Source organism: Hakea prostrata, chromosome 2 (genome assembly GCF_041222555.1).
Source record: "Hakea prostrata isolate BN-2017 chromosome 2, UWA_Hpros_2, whole genome shotgun sequence".
In the NCBI taxonomy this organism is placed as follows: domain Eukaryota; kingdom Viridiplantae; phylum Streptophyta; class Magnoliopsida; order Proteales; family Proteaceae; genus Hakea; species Hakea prostrata.
In genome coordinates, this window is record NC_142601.1 from 6,443,975 (window position 1) to 6,464,609 (window position 20,635).

Below are 20,635 nucleotides of genomic sequence, written 5' to 3' on the forward strand. Positions count from 1 at the left end.
TACCCCATTTATAAAACCAGATTAAATTTCAATTTTACCCTAAACTTCATTTATTATGAATTAATGAAATGGGCAAAATTCAAATCCGATTTGGTTTCCCACCTTCACAAAACTCCATCTATTTTAAATTAAAGAAATGAGCAAAATCCAAATCCGATTTGGTTTCCCACTTTCACTAAACTTCAATTATTTTGAATTAAAAAAATGAACAAAATCCAAATCCAATTTGGTTTCCCACCCTCACTAAACTTCATTTATTTTGAAAAATTTTTAGGTGATATTCAGTTTCCAATTTGAGTTGAATTCGATTTTCCTTCCTCTTCGGTTTCTATTTGAGTTTTATTAAATCATAAAATTTGTAAGTTTTATGACCAAAATACCCCCATCTATTCTACAGTAAGATTTGCATATTTTCTTAAAAATTAAATTCAACGGGTGAAGATCAAAAGAGTGGGCCGTTAGATTTTAGACACGTGGATCATTCCAATTGGATGAACATAAATCCATTTGAAAAATACATATTTCTAATTCCCCAATTCTCTCTCATCTCCTTCAACCAGAATTATAGAATAGATGGGGGTATTTTGGTTATAAAACTTACAAATTATCCTTAATTGATTTTATTGAGTACCTCAGGGAAGGCAGATGCAAAGTGTCTATTTATTTGGACTAAAAATGACATGGACCAAACCTTAGGAGGTTCAGATGAAAATTACCCTAAATTCAATTGTTTTGTATATGTAACTTTCTAACGTGTACAAATGAAATTAAAATGATAAATTAGTATAATCATTTATAATTTTCTCTTTAAACCCTCTCCCCTTTTGGGTTTCATTCCGGTTGCAAATCTCCCGAAGTAGTTCCGTTATCATTCTTTCTCTTCTCTCCTCCTAACACTGTAGATTATGGGTGTAAGAGGGAAGGAGGTGAAGGGGAAGCTGGTAGCTTAAAAAGGGTCATCGGTACAGAGGAAACGTTATGAAACGGATGAATCTGTAAAACGAAAGAGAAAGAATTCTGGTGTACTCAAATTAATCGACGTCGATGCCTAGGTTGAAGACGATGAAGTAGACCAAAACGAAGAAGGTTGGTTTTGCGATGATGGTAATTTATTCTTCCAAATTATTGATTCTGATTTCTTATGCATTCTATACGTTATAGGGTCATTTTCCCCTTCATTTCATCGGGGTTGTTGCAGTCTTCTGATTCTTTCACCTTACCTTGAACTTCTTACGGTAATTAGGGCTCTTTTGGTGGGTATGATTGTAGGTTTGATCCCTGCCATGTGTACTCTTTTGAATGCAAATGTGAGTACATATAATTGCTTTTGTGCTTACTTGCCAATTTTACAAGGTGGGGATCTCACGAGGTAACCAGTTTCGTAAGAGTTGGATAAATTAGTGCCATTAAATGCCTCTGCACAGCTTGTTTGACGCCCAAGATATGCAAGAAACCTTTGTTTCTGTGTAATCCTTCAAAGTTTCAACAAGCAATTTCTTTTCTTCTTTCTTTTCAAATGTGGTAAAATAAAAGATTTTTCATTTTTAGAACTTCTGGATATTTTAACCTAAAAGATGATGCATGCACACTTAGAAGAAAACAACCTAATACATGGTGTGTCAAATGATTGAAGTAGAACTGAAGTTCCATAGGATTTGGTACACTTAGAAGAGAAGTACCTAGTACATGGTGTGTCATATGATTGATGTGGAACCAAAGCTCTATAGGGTGCATTGTCCATCCACACCCTTTCTAGTTTTTGCATCCGAGATTGCTCCTATTTACCATCCTATCAATTGAGAAGGATATCTTTATGTTTTGTGGTTACCTTCTTTCACAGTTGCTGTAATACAGGTAGCCTGTTAGAAGCCATAACTCTTGCTTCTACGTTTTGTAGCCTATTTGAAACCATTCTTTCTACTATTGAAGTCTTGATATTTACTGGGCCTGTGGATGGAGAAAGGTAGAAATGTGGGATGTTTGCTTGTTAGGATTCCAATTCAGATTTATCAATTATTATCTGCTCCTTTCCATGTTTTTCATCTTGCTTGCTTGCATTTATAGCTCTGTTCTTGAGTTAACTTCAAGTGTCATGAGTGAACGTAGTGGGTGAAGATGTGCATGATTTTAGATCACTACTGTGTACCAGCCGCTAAATGCATCTACTGTTTGTTTGTTTTTTATTTTTTATTTTTAATCTTGTCTTGTTTCGTAGTTGCTTGTATTTATTTATTGTAATTTTTCTCTTCAAATGGGTTGCTTTTGATATAGCTTTCTAAAAGGTTTTGAACATAGAAACAACTTTTCCATTTTCTTGTTTCTTTTTAGAGTTCGATGTTAGATGATATAGCTGATGTTTGGGTGGACAAAGGCTATCTCATGAGTCATGACTTTGTGTCTCCTCCCATGATTTCCTTATCTTTTGGTTTTCCCCCTTAAACCGTAAAACTTATTGGAGTACTGTGCCTAGTCATGCATGGCTAATTCAAGAACGTGAAAGATGAAAGAAAAGTCAGTCAATAGTTCTTTTCCTTGTTGACTCACTTATATCTTATCATTTACTCTTTTTTTAATTCATTATAAGAACTTCCTCTAAATAGATAATAACAATCAGATACAGTATTGTGTGCATTGGTTCAATACTTTAGTTATCAGTTCCCTTATCAACCTTTGGTTAAATGCTCTTTAGCTGCTCTTGTTTAATGCACCTGCAACTATACGTGCAATGGGAAAAAGAGGGGTGGGTGCTAGACGTTTACTTGTTTACACCATTAAGCATGGAAATAGAGCAAACTTAAGTCTCATTAGCTGATATGAAATAAATAAAGAAGTTGAGACTTATATCCTAATTTACAATCTGACCCATGACATGTTCTCCTCTTTAAAGCTTCTCCAGATAATGTCCCTTAAGAGATAAATGATAACCTGTCATGCGTGGTCATCATTCATTGCTTGAGACGGATGTTGTTTCTCTTTGAGTGCTTGTGTGCTCATCCAGATGTGAGGAACTGTATCCCTATTATTGCAAATTTTCTGTGAAGAGCCATTCATGAATTATGGGACTTCTCTTTTCCATTGCAATAGCCCTTGATTTCAGTTGTGGGCCATTGGTGATCATGCAACAACCACGTGGTACACCCACACATATAGAAGATGATTGCTGTCCAGGCATGAATGCTTTGATACCTACCTGATGGATTTCTTATGCTTCATGACGAATACATGCTTTTGTGTGAGTATGACATATCATGGGTTCTATTTGTTCTTTGTTGTTTTGATCTTTCTTTCCATCTGTCTTTTTGGTTAGCTTGTCTGACATTCTGCTGCTGTCTTGATGATAATGATCAATTTTTTTTTTTTAATTCTGTTTTAAAGTAAATTATGGACAATGGTAATGAAAACAATGGCCTCCTGAAGCAAATGGAGAAACTGATGATGTTAGCAGGCACTGCTGCTGCTATAGCAGCTCAGTATTATAGTAAGATGGTTCTTTCCAAATATCCACCGTAATGAAAGACTTCGGGGTAGATTGAGACCCAATGAATTATTGGTATATCTGACACCACATGTTGAAACAAGTTAAGGATGAACAAGAGGGCATTTTTCAGTTTAAGTAACGTGCTGCAAGAGAGGGGGCTTCTACAAGATTCACCATATCTTCAAGTGGAAGAACACATGGCTGTACACGATGTCCACAATGTGAAGAACCGAGTTTTTGTCAATGATTATCCCCACTCTTGGGAGACCGTTAGTCAGTACTTTGACATGTCTTGGGAGCTGTACTGAACTTGCACCAACAGTTACTACAGCCACCAAGTACCAGAGTGCATGGACAAATATCTGGTACCCACAAAAGCTGTTATCCATAATTTAAGGTTGCGTTGCAAGGCTTGGAACCATAGATGGTAGACATGTCCCTGCATGGGCAATTGACCAGCACAGGAGATTCGAGATAGGCATGGAAACATTTAAAAAAACATCTTAGCTGCGTGCGACTTGGATCTACATGTACTTATACTTACTGGCTGGGAAGGATCGGCATTAGAAACGACACTTTTTCTTTGGGGTGACTGGGTGAGTCAGCAGGAACAACGTCACTATAGCATTGGTAGAAACCCAAGGAGCTTGAGATGAACCAGTGTTGGTTTTAAAGAGGAGCCAAGAAGATATCCTGCAGGATCATGGCCAGTACCAGTAAAATATAAAGACATGGAACACATTAGAGATTTGGTTCCATTCAGTTGTAGCAGCAGCAAGTGGAAGATACTCATTACTTGTCTTTCCTCAATTTTGGATGTAGCAGTTGATACATCCGTCATGATGAAGAAAAGAATTTGCACAACCTATAAGAATGAATTAGACAACGTCCTTGTTTTGAAAGGAAAAAAAATAAAGCAGCAAAGGATAACTATAAGAAATGGCAGCTCAGTGTTGGAAAAATAGATCCTAGAGAGAGGAACCTTGATAATTTCAAATGATCTTCAACTCAAGTTGCTGAAATTGGGACTGAGTGCTTCTGTAGGAATAATAAAGAGAACTTCAAAATCGATGGAAAACCCTTAAGAAAAAGATACAGATATCGATAAAGGATATTCATGAACAAGAAGTAGGTGTAGATGAAGGTATGCCTGATATGGACTCCAACAAGGAATACTCAGATTCCAAATAGACGAATCGATCTTCAAGGGAGAGTGAAGACAAAAAGAAATCATAGATAAGAAGCAGCAGTTATCGATCTTCTAAATCACCTTGGTAACAGAAATGGCAGTGACTTGATCAACCGATCACCTTATTAGTTGCTGCCCTTTGAGAAGGGGAAGGTAAATTAATAAGGGGAAAATAAAAGAAGTGAACGGTGAAGAGAAGGTAAGTGGGTATATTGTAACTAGGCCAGAGTTTTGGCTATGATGTTATGTAAATAGAACAATTAGGTTCTGATGCTTGAGTGGTCTATCAGATCATCAAGCCTCTTTATTCATGATGTGAGAATAAAGAACAAAATTACAATAAATGACAGTATAACGAGTTACTGTTCATGTGATACAGTACTAAATAAAATATAACCTGAAAGACCAGAATACCCCCTACAGTATTTTGGAGTACATTATTCAAACAGTTACGCTGTATCAAAGCTTTGATTCAGTACCTGGGGTTCTTACTTGATTCAAGTTTAGTGTGTTTAGGGTCTCTCTGATGTAGCCAGGATTAGCAGCCATGGGGCAGGCTATATTTTGAGCTTAAACCAGGCCACAATGCATGCAGCGCCAAGGGCTGGCCAAACCACTTGAGGGGTATTTTGGTCATTTGACCAGTCATCCCTGATGCCAGAATGGTCTAGTTAGATTTTCCATAGTTTTAGTAGTCCATATCTACTTTTTGTTTTGCAATTGAGTTAGTGGTTTGAGTCCTGATATGTTTAGGAGTCCTAGTTGGAATTATATTCCCAATTGGACTCACTGTTAGACTAGGATGTTTACTTATGGAAGTCTCTTGGTAGGAGTTTTTATTAGAATTCCTCTTCTAGTTGCTAAGTAGAGTTCTATACTAAGAAGGAATTCTCTTCCAAGTAGAATTCCTAAGTAGTCTTTTATTTGTTTTTAAATGTCTTCATGTAAGGAGGCTATAAATATGCCATTCAGTTTTAACAATTCTGACTTGATGAAATTAACAAAGAGGTTGGTGATAGAGTGTCTTGGGATCCAAGAAGGGTCCCCACGATTTGTAGTTAGTTTCTGCAATTTCAGCTTTGTTCTCCCTTCATAAAGCTTGCGGCCGCATTACTTCTTCAGATATTCTGCACTTAAAGTCTCCTACAGCAAGTAAGTGCAACCCTACACCATCTGCTTCCCTTATTCTTCCTCCTTCATCCCCCAAACCCCTAAAAGTCTAAAACTATACTTCCCAAACCATTCCCTTTTATATTTTCTGGATTTTTTTCTCTGACTTCTTCTAACACCTAAAATTCAAGGTCAGATCTGCGGCAATCTAACCATTGGATCTGTCCAAACTGTAGGAGCATCATTCCCTAATGCTAGTGACCTTTCAACCTAATTCTGCCCAAGTGGACGAAACGCTAATCCTAACCAAGAGTCTTGTCAACCAACCAATTTGGAAAAATAGTTTTTGAACCCTAGCCTTAACCAAGACTCCTAAATTTGGAAATGTAGTTTCTGAACCCTAGCGCCAACCAAGAGTCCTAAACCAATTTGGAAATGTAGTTTCTGAACCCTGGCCCTAACCAAGAGTCCTATACCAGTTTGGAAAAGTAGTTTCTGAACCCTAGCCCTAACCAAGAGTCCTAAACCAATTTGAAAACCTAGTTTCTGAACCCTAGCCGTAAGGAATTAATTTTGAAATTAGAAAACGATATAACAGAATTAATTCTCTCAAGTTCGAGCTCCAACTCAGCCTGATCGAACCCTAGTTTCATACCTCTAAAACCCTAGAAGACCCTCCACTCATCTTATCCAATAAACCCTAACCCTAGGACTGAAACTGAAATTAAAAGTACTCAAAAAACAGATCCTGTTTTCAGTCTAAAGCCAATTAAAAAATAAATAAAAAAACCCTTGGCTGAACCTATTAATAGGGCTGCAACAAAGTTGGGCTGGGCTTGAGATTGCAAAATCCCAAGCTCAGCCCTATATATTCTAATCTAAGCTCATTCCCGTCCTGACCCTAATTCAGGGACAATGATTATTGTCCCCGACCCGAAGCCCTACACGGCCAAGCCAAGCCCATTCCCGCCCTAATTGGCCTTGGCCCTGTCCCTAGCCCTGATTGGCCCTATACTTGGCCCTTATTGGCCTTGTCTCTGGCCCTGTCCCTAGCCTTGGCCTTGGCCCTAATTGACCCTATACTTGGCCTTAGCCCTAATTGGCCCTATCCTTGTCCATGTTCCTAATTCATTGAGATCAAGCACCAGGAACAAAATTAGAGCCATGATTAGGGCCAAAATCAGGGCTACGGTCAAGGTAAAAAATCAGGGAAGGTTGGGACAGCCGGCGGGCCAAAGAGTAATCCCAGGCCGCCCTTAGGGCCAAAATCTTGAGCCCAAGCCCTATTCAGTCTCAGGGAGGGCTTAGGGCGGGTCAGGGCCATCAAGGCCAAACTTGCACCCCTACCTATTAACCCTCCCCATCATCCCTAAATCAACCCTAGACCCCTAACCGTTGCTTTAGGAGTTGGATGGCAAAACCCCCTTGCCACAGTTTTTAATTGGTCATATACAGCTGCTGTCCTTTAAGAATTTGACTGAAAATTGACCTAGGACAGCAATTTTAAAGCCTAATTTACTGCTGGTTCTCTAAAAGAGGATCCTGAAGACTGGCCCCTGACTTAGGGCTACATCACTTTCCATTTTTGTGTACATCTACCGATATTGTTTTCTATCTGCTAGATTCTTAGTTTATCGAACATTCACAACTAGAAATCCATCATTACTGCATATTGAAGTTATTTGAGCAGGAATACATAAGACACCCATAAGTCGGTTAGGGCTTGTTGTTAGCCCAATGTGCATAGTGTTTTTGGCTGCAGATCTTAAAAGTCCTACATCCACAAGGAAACAACAGAAAGAATTCCCACTAGTCCTATAGCATTCTAAGTTTTATTCAAAGTCTTTTATGTATTTCAGTTGAACCAGTGGTTAAGAGTCTGGATCAATTTAAGTTGATCGGTTAGGTCTAGTTAGTTGTCGTGTGATATGAGTTAGCGGTATAATAAGATACCTATACAGTCAATGAACTTAAAAAGTACTGTAGTGTTAGATTTTACTAGAAGTCCACTGTAATATTCAAGGTCAAAGAACATACAAAAAGAGGGACTTGGAAACCAAACAAAAAATTCCAGTTCCTTATGAATCTTTGATCTCACTAGCAGGACCCCAAAACACTTTGCATGCAAAAAGTCACAATTCAGTTTCTCCTTTGCTTGCCATGGCCATGCTATTTCCAATCCAAAAAGCTAAGCATGACTGTTAAAGATTTATTGTTTCTCTCAAGCCAAAATCCACAAGTTGCTAGGGAGACCCAACCCCTATTACTAAAAGGTTGATCCTTTAAAGCTTACAGAAGAAGTCTGGGGGAGGACAGAAATAGAAGGTGCAATACAGATGCAGCATGACCCAAGCAAACAAAATCCTCTAAAGATAAAAAGAAACTTGAAAATTAGGCTGAAGAAGCTTCCATATTTATTTCACACTCATTAGAAACATTAACAAATTATAGCATCAAAAGAATTGCAGGGTCTATCTTCAGATAAAGCTCTCCAAGGCAGCAAATAAACCCTTTTTTCCTGTTTTCAACACTAGGGCAAGCACAATTCTCAACCCAGGAATTATTCCAAAGAAATTCAATGGTATATGGTGCAAAAAGAAAAAGGCAACAAGAATCACTTTGCATTGCAAGACCAGAACCCCAGATGATGTGAATAACATGTAATTGTCAGAAACTCAATGTAATAAATTACATTTGATTAAAAGACAATGAATGGATCCTGGTCCAGTGTCTCCTATTTTGGTGGCTTTCATGGACCCCAACGCCTTGTTAGCTCTCCTTTTCTCTGAAGGAGAAACTTTTCCTTTCTAAATTAACCTCGGTTAGTTACTTTAATTTCCTCAAACACCTTCCTTACCTCAATTCCAATAGATTAATCTCTTCCCAATTGGCATATTTATAGGACATGGTCTGAAGTATTTATAATAACTTTAGTACTTAATTTTGTATATATTAATGCCAATTGATCTACTTGATCACCACAACATCCGAAATAATGGAGCAATTGGCCTTTATTTTTTCAACCTACAAAAAAAAAAAGGGTCTTTATTTGTATTCGGGTTCAGTTTAGTTCGGACTAAACTGATAGGCATTCAATCAACACTAATAAAACTCAATTTGAACCAAGTTGATTCGTTAGGCGAAATTGGCCAAACAAATCCAATGTCATTTGAATCCCCAAGAACCGTTTTACAAACAGTTTTTTTGGGTCAAGATCGAAGTTCCCATCATATCATCATATGGTTGAATTAAATATAGAAGCCACTCCAAGGAATGAAGATGTAGTTGAGGTGGCTGGCTGGCTGCATGAATTTCTGATAAAAAAGAAAAATTAAAGAACCCATTTCTTTTTCAAGGTGGAATTAGAACATTAGCAACAAAAATATATTTTCTATAGAACCTCTTGAGGTTGAACGCTCAGTTTGAATTCTAAACTTCTTGCTGGAAAATTTTTGTTCGATCACATAAACAAGTGAACGTGCAAAAACATGTTTGACAGTGATGTATCTAAAATCTAATCAACCTTCAAATCTCCGGGAATGACTTGCAAAACAGTGTTAGACGTGGCCCAACCCTGGGGTTGGGAGACCACCTCTGAAGGCTAAGTCAGTTATTGAACTAATCACAAAGCCCTGGTTAATTGCAGAGCAGGAATTGAATACGAGAGTAAGGGAAACGATTTAGATACCTCGTCTGGGCATAGGCTATTTGTTAATAATAGTGGTGGGTGGGTCCCACTACAATTTGCGCCATAGGTGGTGGCAAGTTGGTTATGTAGTCTAAGATGACTACTCCTCTATTTAATTGAGTCTAAATAGAACTCTAATATTTTCTCCCTAAGATGAGTCTAAAGAAAACCCTAATTAAGGAATTAGGGTTGAGGGAAAACCAAACAGAAACACACATGATTTAGAATACTCTCCCATGCTCTATGAATTCTCCAAGCTAATCCTGAACCATCATTGTGGTTTGCCAATTTGGAAACGTGGAAATAACCTATAGAGTTCATAAGCTGAAAGGAGAGAAATGGAACACAAAGAGACACCTCCAGTATATAGATTCATTGCAGAATATCACTAAAGTAAAGGATCTAAAACTCTTCATTTCATTGATTTAATTTTACATTGGTATCCGAGCCAGGTTGGGGTTAGGGTCGCTGGGATTCAATCCTTAACCAATTGTTTGACCTCTACCTAATCAGTGGTATTTAATTGGATGAATAATTTTTCTTTTCAGTTTTTCCTTTAGTAGAAGTTTTTTTTTATTAAAAAAAAAGGAGATCCTCCCCGTGTTCTAAGTGTTGCTAGAGTGAGGTTTGAACCACTGACTTTGTGGTTGTTGATCATAAACTTAAATCAATGGAGTTTTACTAGCACCATATTTGTTTTTGAATTAAAAAGTTATTAGCTTGGAGTTATTTAGGATTACATCTTTCTATGTTTGGTATAAAATTTTGTTTTGTGCAATTTTTGTGATCATTAGCTTTACTGTCATGGTGGTTATATTGTTTTAACATTCTTTGCTATGATGATTGTGCAAAATTTTAATTAGCAATGAAACCCTCCTATGGCGGTTTAGACCTTTGATTCGCTCCATTAGGTGGATGCAAAATCAATCTTTTCCAAAATAGACCATAATTTTTTATTTCTTTTAATCTATTCATGGAAGAGATCCTATTTGGTGTTACCATAATGACACATTTTATGTATGTATGCTAGAGTTAGTATTTGAGAGTGATGCAAAGTGTGGTATACCCTAGTAGTGTTGTAGTAGGATTCTTTGAGATGTAATTTTAATTATTTTTTGGAAACCATGTAATAGGGTTGCCACCATACTACGTATCACAATCTTGTACTGACTCGATGTGTCATTAAGAGTACCAAGCTTTGGGTTCCTCTAGTGGAACCCATGCACACTCTTATGTATGGCGCAATTATGTGATAAGAGAGGCCCATCCTCCAATGTATACTTATTGGAATAATTTAAATTAATTATTCTCAATACATATTTGGTGGGGTTTGACATTGAACAGTGTTAGATGATTGACACCACAATATGGATTACTGATAATTAATTTGGAAAAATTTCAATGAGTGATGAAAAATATACTATGTCATTTTTTCGCATTCTGGATGTAGTCAAAATGGCCTCTAAAAACGTGATCGTTGACCTTCTCATGGGTGAGAAACTTCTTGATCATGAGAACTTTGAGAAGTGACAACAGAAAGTCCAGTACTACCTTAATGACCAAGTAGCATGGAGCATCTTACCACGGAAATGACTGTACCGACCAATCCTCCCTTGGGAAAAGAGACTACCCAGTCTTGTAAGATAAGGATCTGTATGATGCTTGGGTTAAGAAAGACTGAAGTGCGCGATTTTTCATGCTAAGTGCCATGCAAGATGACCTACAAGGGGAATATGTGGTTTTTCCTATAGCTAAGTCCGTGTGGAACGTGCTTTTGGTGGTACAACCACAACTAGACTACGAGGTATGATCCTCAAGTTTGAGATGTACTGAATGGACCCCAAGCACAAAATGACTGAGCACATCAGAACTGTCAAGGAAATGGTTCGCAAATCAAAAGATGTTGGACATGGCCTTTCTGATGAGCAATAGATCTAGACCTTGATTAGGACCTTACCTGATTCCTGGGCACCAATGAAACAAGTACTTGCTCATCTTGAGAGCATCGAGACGTATGTTGATCTAGCTCAACACCTTGAGATGGAAGCGGAGCGCCTAGAGGCGACCCACACAACTGCTCTTGTTGCTCAGGAAAGTACACATAAGGGCAAATGGCCCAAACATAAAGGACTTAAAAGAGGGAATCAGGAGTGTCACACCCCGCCCGCCAGGCCCGGTTAACCGCCCGACAACACGCGGATGTGAACCGTCACAGGATCCATGGTTTTAGTCTATCAATAATAATAAATACAAATACAGATAATCAAGAGCAAGAAAAGTGCAATAATTAATAAACAGGTTACAGGAGTCCAAATACTCCAATAAATATCCAAGAAATAATCAAAGGAAAGAATCAAGAATCAAATGTAATATCGAGTTCAGCAGAAGCAAAAAGAATAACTAAATAATCTTCATCTTCAGGAGGCTTCATGCTCTGCAAGTCCATGTATCACTGTCTGTGCCACATCAGCTTCAAACGAGAAGGCTCTTTCATACGAATCATCTCCAACTTCCGACGTTGTGCAACCATCTCGTACAGTTTATATAATACATACAATGAAAGGAATGAGTTCCAACGAACTCAGTAAGGAACAAGCAATTCTCATATATATGTCAATACAATCCACGAATGCACATATGAAATGATATGGATGATATGCAGAAATATGAATGCTACTAAGATCTAACTATGCAAGTCTCTAATGGCTGACATGCTTTAAGATATACACCAGCCCTCCTTTGGGTAAGTCTCATCACTCTGATCCGGCAAGGACTGGTTACCTCTGTAGGGATCCTGGGCAAAGGGGTAAGTCCACACCTGGCTCTCAAAACCGTGGTGGGGGTTAAGTCAACACTCTCTCACCACGACCATTGGCAATGAGTACTGGCGCATGTCGGGGTTTCTAATCCAATGCAAGGTCATAATGGTAACATACTATATGAAGTCCAGATACTTCCCTTATGGCACCAACCAACTCGGTTCAGTATTCTTCGCAACCTAGGAGTGTGAATCCTCACGGACGGGCTACCTCTGTTGGACTCCACTCCTTAACCCTATGGTCATCCACATATTATTGGGGCGGATGCTCTCATGACTCCTCGCGACACCCGGTCCGCTCCTTGGACGTCCATGAGCCCAACCCTAACATATGCAACCCTACCATTACATGACCAATAGTGGACCACTGAGTCTCCGCACGGACTGGTTACCGCTGTTGGATGAAACATAGTCACGTCACCATTGTCACGGGTCACCCGGCTTCAATTCCCCTGCCGAAAGGGTAATAGCATGTGGGGTACCTAGCCATGCAATTCTAGACTCCCTAAGTATGTCATCAAGTAATCATGATAGTGCTGGAGACATCAGCAGGCATGTGTCCCATTCCATAGCCTTCTGATATCCCAAGCCAAGATATCCCAAAGGAATACCCCTTCCATCACAACTACACTACAATCACTCTTTATCATACCATGAACAGTTGTGCAATATCATAAAAGATGAAGTACATCAAAGAACACCACTAACAGCAAGTATACAATAAGATTCACATGCTTTATACAATTACAAGCAAGTTACATGATCAAAGAATAGTAAATAGAACAGCTGAATCATCATGTATATGTAATTGCATATAAATAAGAATGCATGTCCTTACCTGTAATTTAGTAGATGTCCTCTAACTTGCAATCCAAAAACTATTATAAGACTTTTATTTGAAACAGAGAACACCTAGGCATAGGGTTACAAGAATGCATAAGAGTCAAGAGTCAAAACAATTCAAAAATCAAACCTACACGATTCTTTGGAAACCAGCCGGTTGCTTGTGGCGGTTGCTTAAGTTAAGCGACCTCCACAAGCGACCGCCGCCTTTCAGCAGTTTCCAACTCCGAAAATCAGACTTTTTATCATCCGATTTCAATCCGTTTTGGGATGATCTTAGTCCGAAATTCAAGCTTAATAAGTCTAGAACAAGGGGGTAACAAGAAACCCTAGAATTAACAAAGATTTATTACCCAAATCATTCCCCTTGATGGGATCCATCCATTAAACAAATGCGGGGATTCGTTTCTGGACAGGATCTCATCAAGAACATTGGAAAGGGAGTACAACAAATCAAATGGGTAACCACCAACAAAAAGGGGATGGGTTCATATCAATCAGAGGTTAAAAAGAAGAGAATTGCAGATGGAGATTCATTACCTTAATCAGAATCACCAAGAATAGAAGAGAAAATGTTTTATATCATTAACAACACTTCAGAGTTGAATCCCGCACGATTCCACAGCCGCCTAATCGCCCAAAATAGCAATCCCGAACAAAATAATGCGTTAATAGGGCGAGGGATGCTATTTATAACGAACAGGGGGCAAAATAGGGCATTTTCCCGCAAGGCGAACCGGGCGGTCGCTTAAGGCGGTCGCTTGGTTTAATCAACCGCCACTAGTAACCGCCCCCAAGTATATTGCTATACAAGGGTGCTTTGCTCATGGGGTTGAAGACCAAGTACAACCAAACCCAAATGAAGACATGGGGGAGATCATAGTCCGAAAAATCAATCATAATAGGTTTGTAATAAAGGGGTTAGGATTTCATCATAACATATGGCTCATGAAAAGGTTATGATCACGGAAAGAGAGGGAATGATTGTTATCAAGAAAATAACAAGAAATCATAGGAAATCTAGTTTATGTTAACAAACATTACCCATGAGGTTTCCCGCACATGGAAGGTTACAAGAGGTTTCCGAAAGATCATTCAAGGGTTAGGGTTTCAAGGAATTTATTTGGCTAGGGTTAAGATCATGATGATGATCATAGATCTCAAAGAATAGAATGAGATCATGGAATAGATGGTTGCAAGAATGCATCATCTTCTTCCTGATCTCAAACAAGAACAAGAACGAAGAAAGAATAATTAGAAATCCTAATTAGGTTAAACATGGATCATGAAGAAAATATAGTGTGATCAAGGATAAACAATTAGAGAATGATAGGTTACAATTTTAGTAAAGAAAACACATTGATTGGCTGTTAACAAGATCAAACTAAGGGTTCTTGGTTTGATCCAAGAGGTTAGGATTTCACCCTTTTTTTTGGCTCCCAATGAAAAGGTTGAGAGCACCGGATGAAGGGAAATAAATTGATAGTCAATAAAACAAGAAAACATAGATGATCAAGTTTAGGTTAACACAAATATCACCCAAGGGAAAGAGAAACAAAGAATCAAGATTCACCCATGGGAAAGAGAAACAAAGAATGCACAATCTGGAAAAGTGTTGGGAAGTTTCCAATAGATAAAAGAACAATAGGTTTTTAGATATGGTTACCTCTCATAAGAGTTGGTTACCTCTCATGAGAGTTACCCATAATTAATTCTCACAAAAACAACCCAAGATAGATAAAGGAATATCTCATTAGTATTTCAAAATAAAGAATGGAATTAGGAAGGATCTACTAATGAGAGAAAAATAAGGTTCTCAATTAAAGTGAAGGGAAAGAAATTCAAATCATACAATTAGGGATTACTAACAAGAATCCGTGTATCCCACGAAAAGACTAGGGAGAATAAAAATTCACAATTAGGGCAAAGAATTTACAATCAAGAAAGGTTTTGGGGAGAGTCCAATGAATTAATAGAAAATAAAAGGGTTGCCAATTGTTCCAAGGAAAAACAAGGATCAACTCCTCAATCATGAGGACACAAGGGAAGGTCATGGTAATAATATGAGACCTTCCCCACAATAATAAAGATAGGTAGGAAATTAGGGAAAGTATCATTAAGAGCTTTGGTGGGATCAAATTCAAGGATCATCGCCATATGGCTTCAAGATCATAGAGTGAATTGGGGGATTCACTCTAGGGCAAAAGAATTAAAGAAGAGGTCATTACAGTAGTGTAATACCCTTCTCATGATCAGGAAATCAGAAGTAGAGAAGAAAGAATGAATTAAAGAAGAAGCGAATTGAATACCAACCTTTTAGAAGAGAAACCGCTGAAGAAACTTGAACAGATACTTGAGGATCTGTCTTGGCTTCGAAGGAGAGGTTCTAGGGATCTTCCCACGTTCTCCCAAGGCTTAGAAACAGATTGGGAGTGAAACACATGGAGTTCCCCCTTTTAAATAGCACAAAGAGTTCAAGAGTTACTAGGGTTTCACCAAACTGACCAAATTGACCCCGATGGTTGATTGGTTGCAAAAGAGGAAGTTCAAAGGTCGATCCCACACTATCTAGAGGTTTAGAAACATGGTGGGAATAGTTTACCACGAAATTAAAGGAAATAAAGCTTTTGAAAACATTCAAAACAGATATTTACCAAAATGCCATTGCCTGGACAGCTTGTTCAAAAATAGGGATTTAATAGGCTAAACTTCAATATTTTTGGATGGGCTTCTTTCAACACATCATACTACTTACCTAGTATGGAGGGATGTCTTCAAACCAGATCCAACTAAGCTTTAGGTCCACCAACCCAGTTCTTCTTCACAAATAAATAGTTCAACACCAAATCAAGTAAGGTTTCCATAAGGAAACACCATCATCAATATCCATGGGTTTTGGGTCAAATACCATATCTTCTACTAAGATGGCCCACAAAGACATCTTCTTAAGATTTTCAAAGATAGTAAAACGGAAATCACGGTCAAACTTCGAAGTCAACATTAAACAAAACCCGACTTCACCCAAAACAGATCGGGTCTTCGGGCTAGATTTGAGGGTGGGGGGGGGGGGGGGGGGGGGGGGGGGGGCCCCGGGGGGGGGGGGGGGGACACAAAAAAGGGGGGGGGGGGGGGGGGGGGGGGCGGCCCCCAAAAAACGGGCTAAACCCCCAAGGGGGGGCCCCTTTGCTCGTGATTGCATTGAGTCAAATAAGGTATCATCTTTATCCTTTCCTTGTACCTTTGTGAGTACACATGTTTTAGTTGCCTTAACACAATTAGATTGGATTGTTGATACAGGAGCAACCATAAACATCACACGGGAAAGAGGTAGTTTCATAAATTATCGCAAAGTGTCATTGGGAGTGCATAGAATTTACATGGGAAACAATGCCAACATGGATGTTCAAGGCATTGGATCAGTCCAACTTAGCTTACGAACAAGCTGCACGTTGATCCTCCATAATGTACTCTATGCACCCGACATAATGCATAATTTAGTATCGGTTTCAGCACTTTTAAGTTTTGGATATTCTTTCAATTTTTCCAACAGTGCTTTGGATTTGTTATTTGAAGGGGCCATATGGGGCCACTGCATTCTTGACAATGGATTTTTTAAATTAGATTTGATTCCGGTTATCTCTAATTCTTATTCTTTAATTGTTGACAGTAATATAGAATATGTAAAATGGCATTCTAGATTAGGTCACATTGGGAAGGACATGATGTCACGGTTAGCTAGAGTCGGCTTTTTAGGCTCACTCGCTAAAGTAGACCTGCCCATATGTGAACCTTGTCTGGCTGGAAAGGCTCATCGGAAGCCTTTTGGAAAGGCACCCAGATCAACTCAGCCATTAGAGTTAGTACACTCTAACATCTGTGGACCCATGAATGTTAAGGCAAGACATGGAGCCTCCTATTTTCTCACTTTCATAGATGATCATTCGTGATATGGTTATATTTATTTGATTGCTCACCGTTATGAAGCATTAGATTGTTTCAAACGCTTTGTGACAGAGGTTGAAAATCAATTAGGCAGAAATTAAAAAATTCTGCGAATTGACCGTGGACGCAAATATTTATCTGAACAATTTAAAGAATTGTATGAAGAAAAAGGAATTGTGAGATAATTAACTATTTCTAACACTCCGCAACAAAATGGTGTAGTAGAAAGAAGGAATAGAACTCTATTGGACATGGTTAGGTCCATGATGGCGCAAACAAACCTCCCAATTAGTTTTTGGGGAAATGCACTTCAAACTGTAGCCTATATCCTGAATAGAGTACCATCTTAGTCAATACCATCTACACTCTATGAGCTATGGAGAGGTATAAAGCCTGCTCTAGGACATTTACAACCATGGGGTTGTGCTGGGTATGTTCACACCTCTTCCCATAAGTACGGGAAGTTAGGACCTAGAGCTAAAAAATGCATATTTGTGAGGTATCCTAATAGCTCTAAGGGATACGTTATGTACAGTGAACACCCTAGTGCAGGTATGACTGAGATTGAATCATGAGATGTTGAGTTTCTAGAAGCAGATTACCCTAGTTTATCTGATGCGCATAGAGATCTTGATCTCTATGAGATAGAGGAGGATCACAGCATACCAAATCCTCTTGGCGAGGGTGGGGAAAGAACACATCCTTTAGTCGCCAGAGAAGATATTGGTCATAGTGCACCAAGTGGGAGCACGAATGCAGACTGTGAACCAAGTGGGAGTGTACCTAGTGGGGACACACCCATAAATGATTGTGATCTCGATGCACGTAGAAGCACAAGAGGACATATTCCCCGTCGTCGTTTCAAGATTGAAGGGGACGCCCTTTTGTGTGCTTTAGCTGATGAGGAAGAGTCTGCATCCCTAAAGGAAGTGCTATCATCACATGTTAAGGACAAATGGTTGGTTGCTATAGAATATGAGTTGAGTTCTATGGAAAGTACCAAGTTTGGGAGTTAGTTGATCCTCCACCTAATTGCAAAACTATTGGGAACAAATAGGTTCTTAAGGTTAAGCGTAAGGCCAATGGATTAATTGACAAATATAATGCACGACTTGTGGCGAAAGGCTACACCCAAATAGAGGGTGTGGACTATGATGAGACATTCTCCCCTATGGTGAGGATAACATCCATTCGTCTTATATTGTCCATTGTGACAAAACTAGATCTTGGACTCTTTTAAATGGAGTTCAAATGGATGTTAAAATGGCATTTCTCAACGGAGAACTGGACGAAGAGATCTATATGGATCAACCAATGGGTTTTGAGTCCAAGGGACATGAGCGCAAAGTTTGCCGCCTTAAGCGTTCCGTATATGGCCTCAAACAAGCGTCCAGACAATGGTATTTTAGATTTCATCAATGCCGTAACTTCTAATGGCTTTGATGTGATTGAAGCAGATCATTGTGTGTATATAAAACGGTCCAAGAGAGGATTCTTAGTTCTCTCTTTATATGTCGATGATATCCTTTTAGCAAGGAATGACATTGACATGATAGTTGCCACTAAAGATGGCTGTCCTTCACATTTGAGATGAAGGACATGGGCGAAGCCAACTTTGTGTTAGGCATCAAGATAATGAGGAATCGCTCAAAGAACTTTCTTGGTTTGTCTCAACAAACTTACTTAGAGAAAGTCATTGAACGATTCCACATGCAAAATTCTAAGCCCATTGACACACCAATGGACAAAATGTGCAGACTGAGCCTAGATAAATGCCCTAAGAATGAAGAAGAGAAAATCAAATGTCAATAGTACCCTATGCTCCTGCGCTTGGTAGTCTGATGTACGCGATGATATGCACGCACCCAAATATCTACTATGTTGTTGGGATGGTCAATCGTTACCAGAGTAACCCATGACTTACCCATTGGTAGGCAGTAAAAAGGATTTTTCGTTACCTTCGTGGAACAACAAGTCTCATGCTCACATATAGTGGTTTAGATTTGAGGTTGAGAGGTTACAGTGATGCTGACTGGGGCAGTGATCAAGACGAGCGAAAGTCTACCTTAGGTTATGTTTTTGTCCTTGGAGGTGGAGCTGTTACTTGGAGCAGCAAGAAGCAAACATGCATTCGTTTGTCCACGATGGAGGCTAAGTATGTTGCATGCTCAATTGTTGATCAAGAGGCAGTTTGGCTTAGAAGATTCTTGAGAAGTCTCAGCCTATTCTCACATTCAGATGATGTGGTGCTCCTACACACTGATAGTACAACAGCTTTGGCTTTTTCTAAAGATGCAAAGTTCCATGGAAAAGCCAAACACAGAGATTCGCTACCATTTTATCCGAGATATGATTGCGAAGGGAGAAGTTGTCTTAAAGCACATCTCCACATCCAACATGGTGGCTGACCCATTGACTAAGCCTATACCAAGGGATGTGTTTTTGGCACATGTTAGGAGTCTGGGTCTTAGACGTGGATGATAGTTGTTATTTTATTTTTTAAGACATCTTCTTTTGGACATAATGAAATCATTTTTTACGTGCATATTTGATGCATGTTATGATAAGTGAGTTAGTATATTTTATAAAGATGTTCCACCCACTCACACGGGTAATTCACCTTGGCGCTTGTAGATAGTGAGCAAGATGGGCCTAAGGGTTTGTAAGGCTTTAAGGGGCTTTCAAACCAATGCCAGACGCCTTAGTTGGGTCTAAGATGAGACCTCATTGGTCGAACATAGAATCATCACATTTCTGTGTTGCATGGGTTGTAGCCGAATGTGAATATTTTATAATTGGTCAATGTGTGATTAATTGTAGAAGAATTAGGTTCGGCGCTTTAGGTAGCGACTGAACCAAGATTTATATGGCGTATTTTTTCTTTCGTGACATGCCCATATCAGTAGGAGTTACACCATAGCATGCATGTTTGTTGCATGTGCTGAAGTCGACCGATGATGAGAGTGATTGATGGATCTCTGCTTCATCACTGTGTGAGCCATCAGGATCACATTTTGTTGATCCTACTTGTACCCTTTACTTTAGACTATGCACAAAGAGGACACCCAATGATGCTACTTTAGCTTGTTCCTTAGGATCATGGATGATGCAGTTTCGCAGGACAAGACTGGGAAGCAGTTGGGGATAATGCAAATGACATGAGGGCTATGGGAAAACTTTTTATTCTATACCCATCAGTAATGTGACTCATTGCCCAGGCGACTTGTCATTGGACAAAGTCATGAGCACATCATATGAGGATAGTTCACATTGCTCACTATGAGGGATCGAGAATGTGGAACTGGGTATAATTGAATTGTTTAGGGTATAGTGAGATAATTTTCAAGTGATGTGTTATGTTGGTTAGATGGAGACTTGATATAGCACTCCTACCCTAGATACATCTCTTAGGTCACACGTTCCATTTCCGCATTGAAAGAATTAGAGTTGATGAGAGCATTTGGATAACTCCGCCACCTTGTGGAGAGTGGGAGATGTTAATAATAGTGGGTGGGTCCCATTGCAAATTGCGCCATAGGTGGCAGCAAGATGGTTATGTAGTCTAAG

General features: G+C 39.0%; 1 protein-coding gene across 1 annotated transcript in view; it reads left to right on the forward strand.

Moving 5' to 3' along the window:
* The first annotated feature begins 828 nt into the window (after positions 1–828).
* LOC149023494 (uncharacterized) overlaps positions 829–20,635 on the forward strand; it is a 50,761-nt gene continuing 30,954 nt past the window's right edge. Inside the window, exon 1 of the mRNA XM_089144025.1 lies at positions 829–1,086. The gene's annotated coding sequence lies outside the window, so the exon portion shown is untranslated. The remainder of the gene's footprint in view (positions 1,087–20,635) is intronic.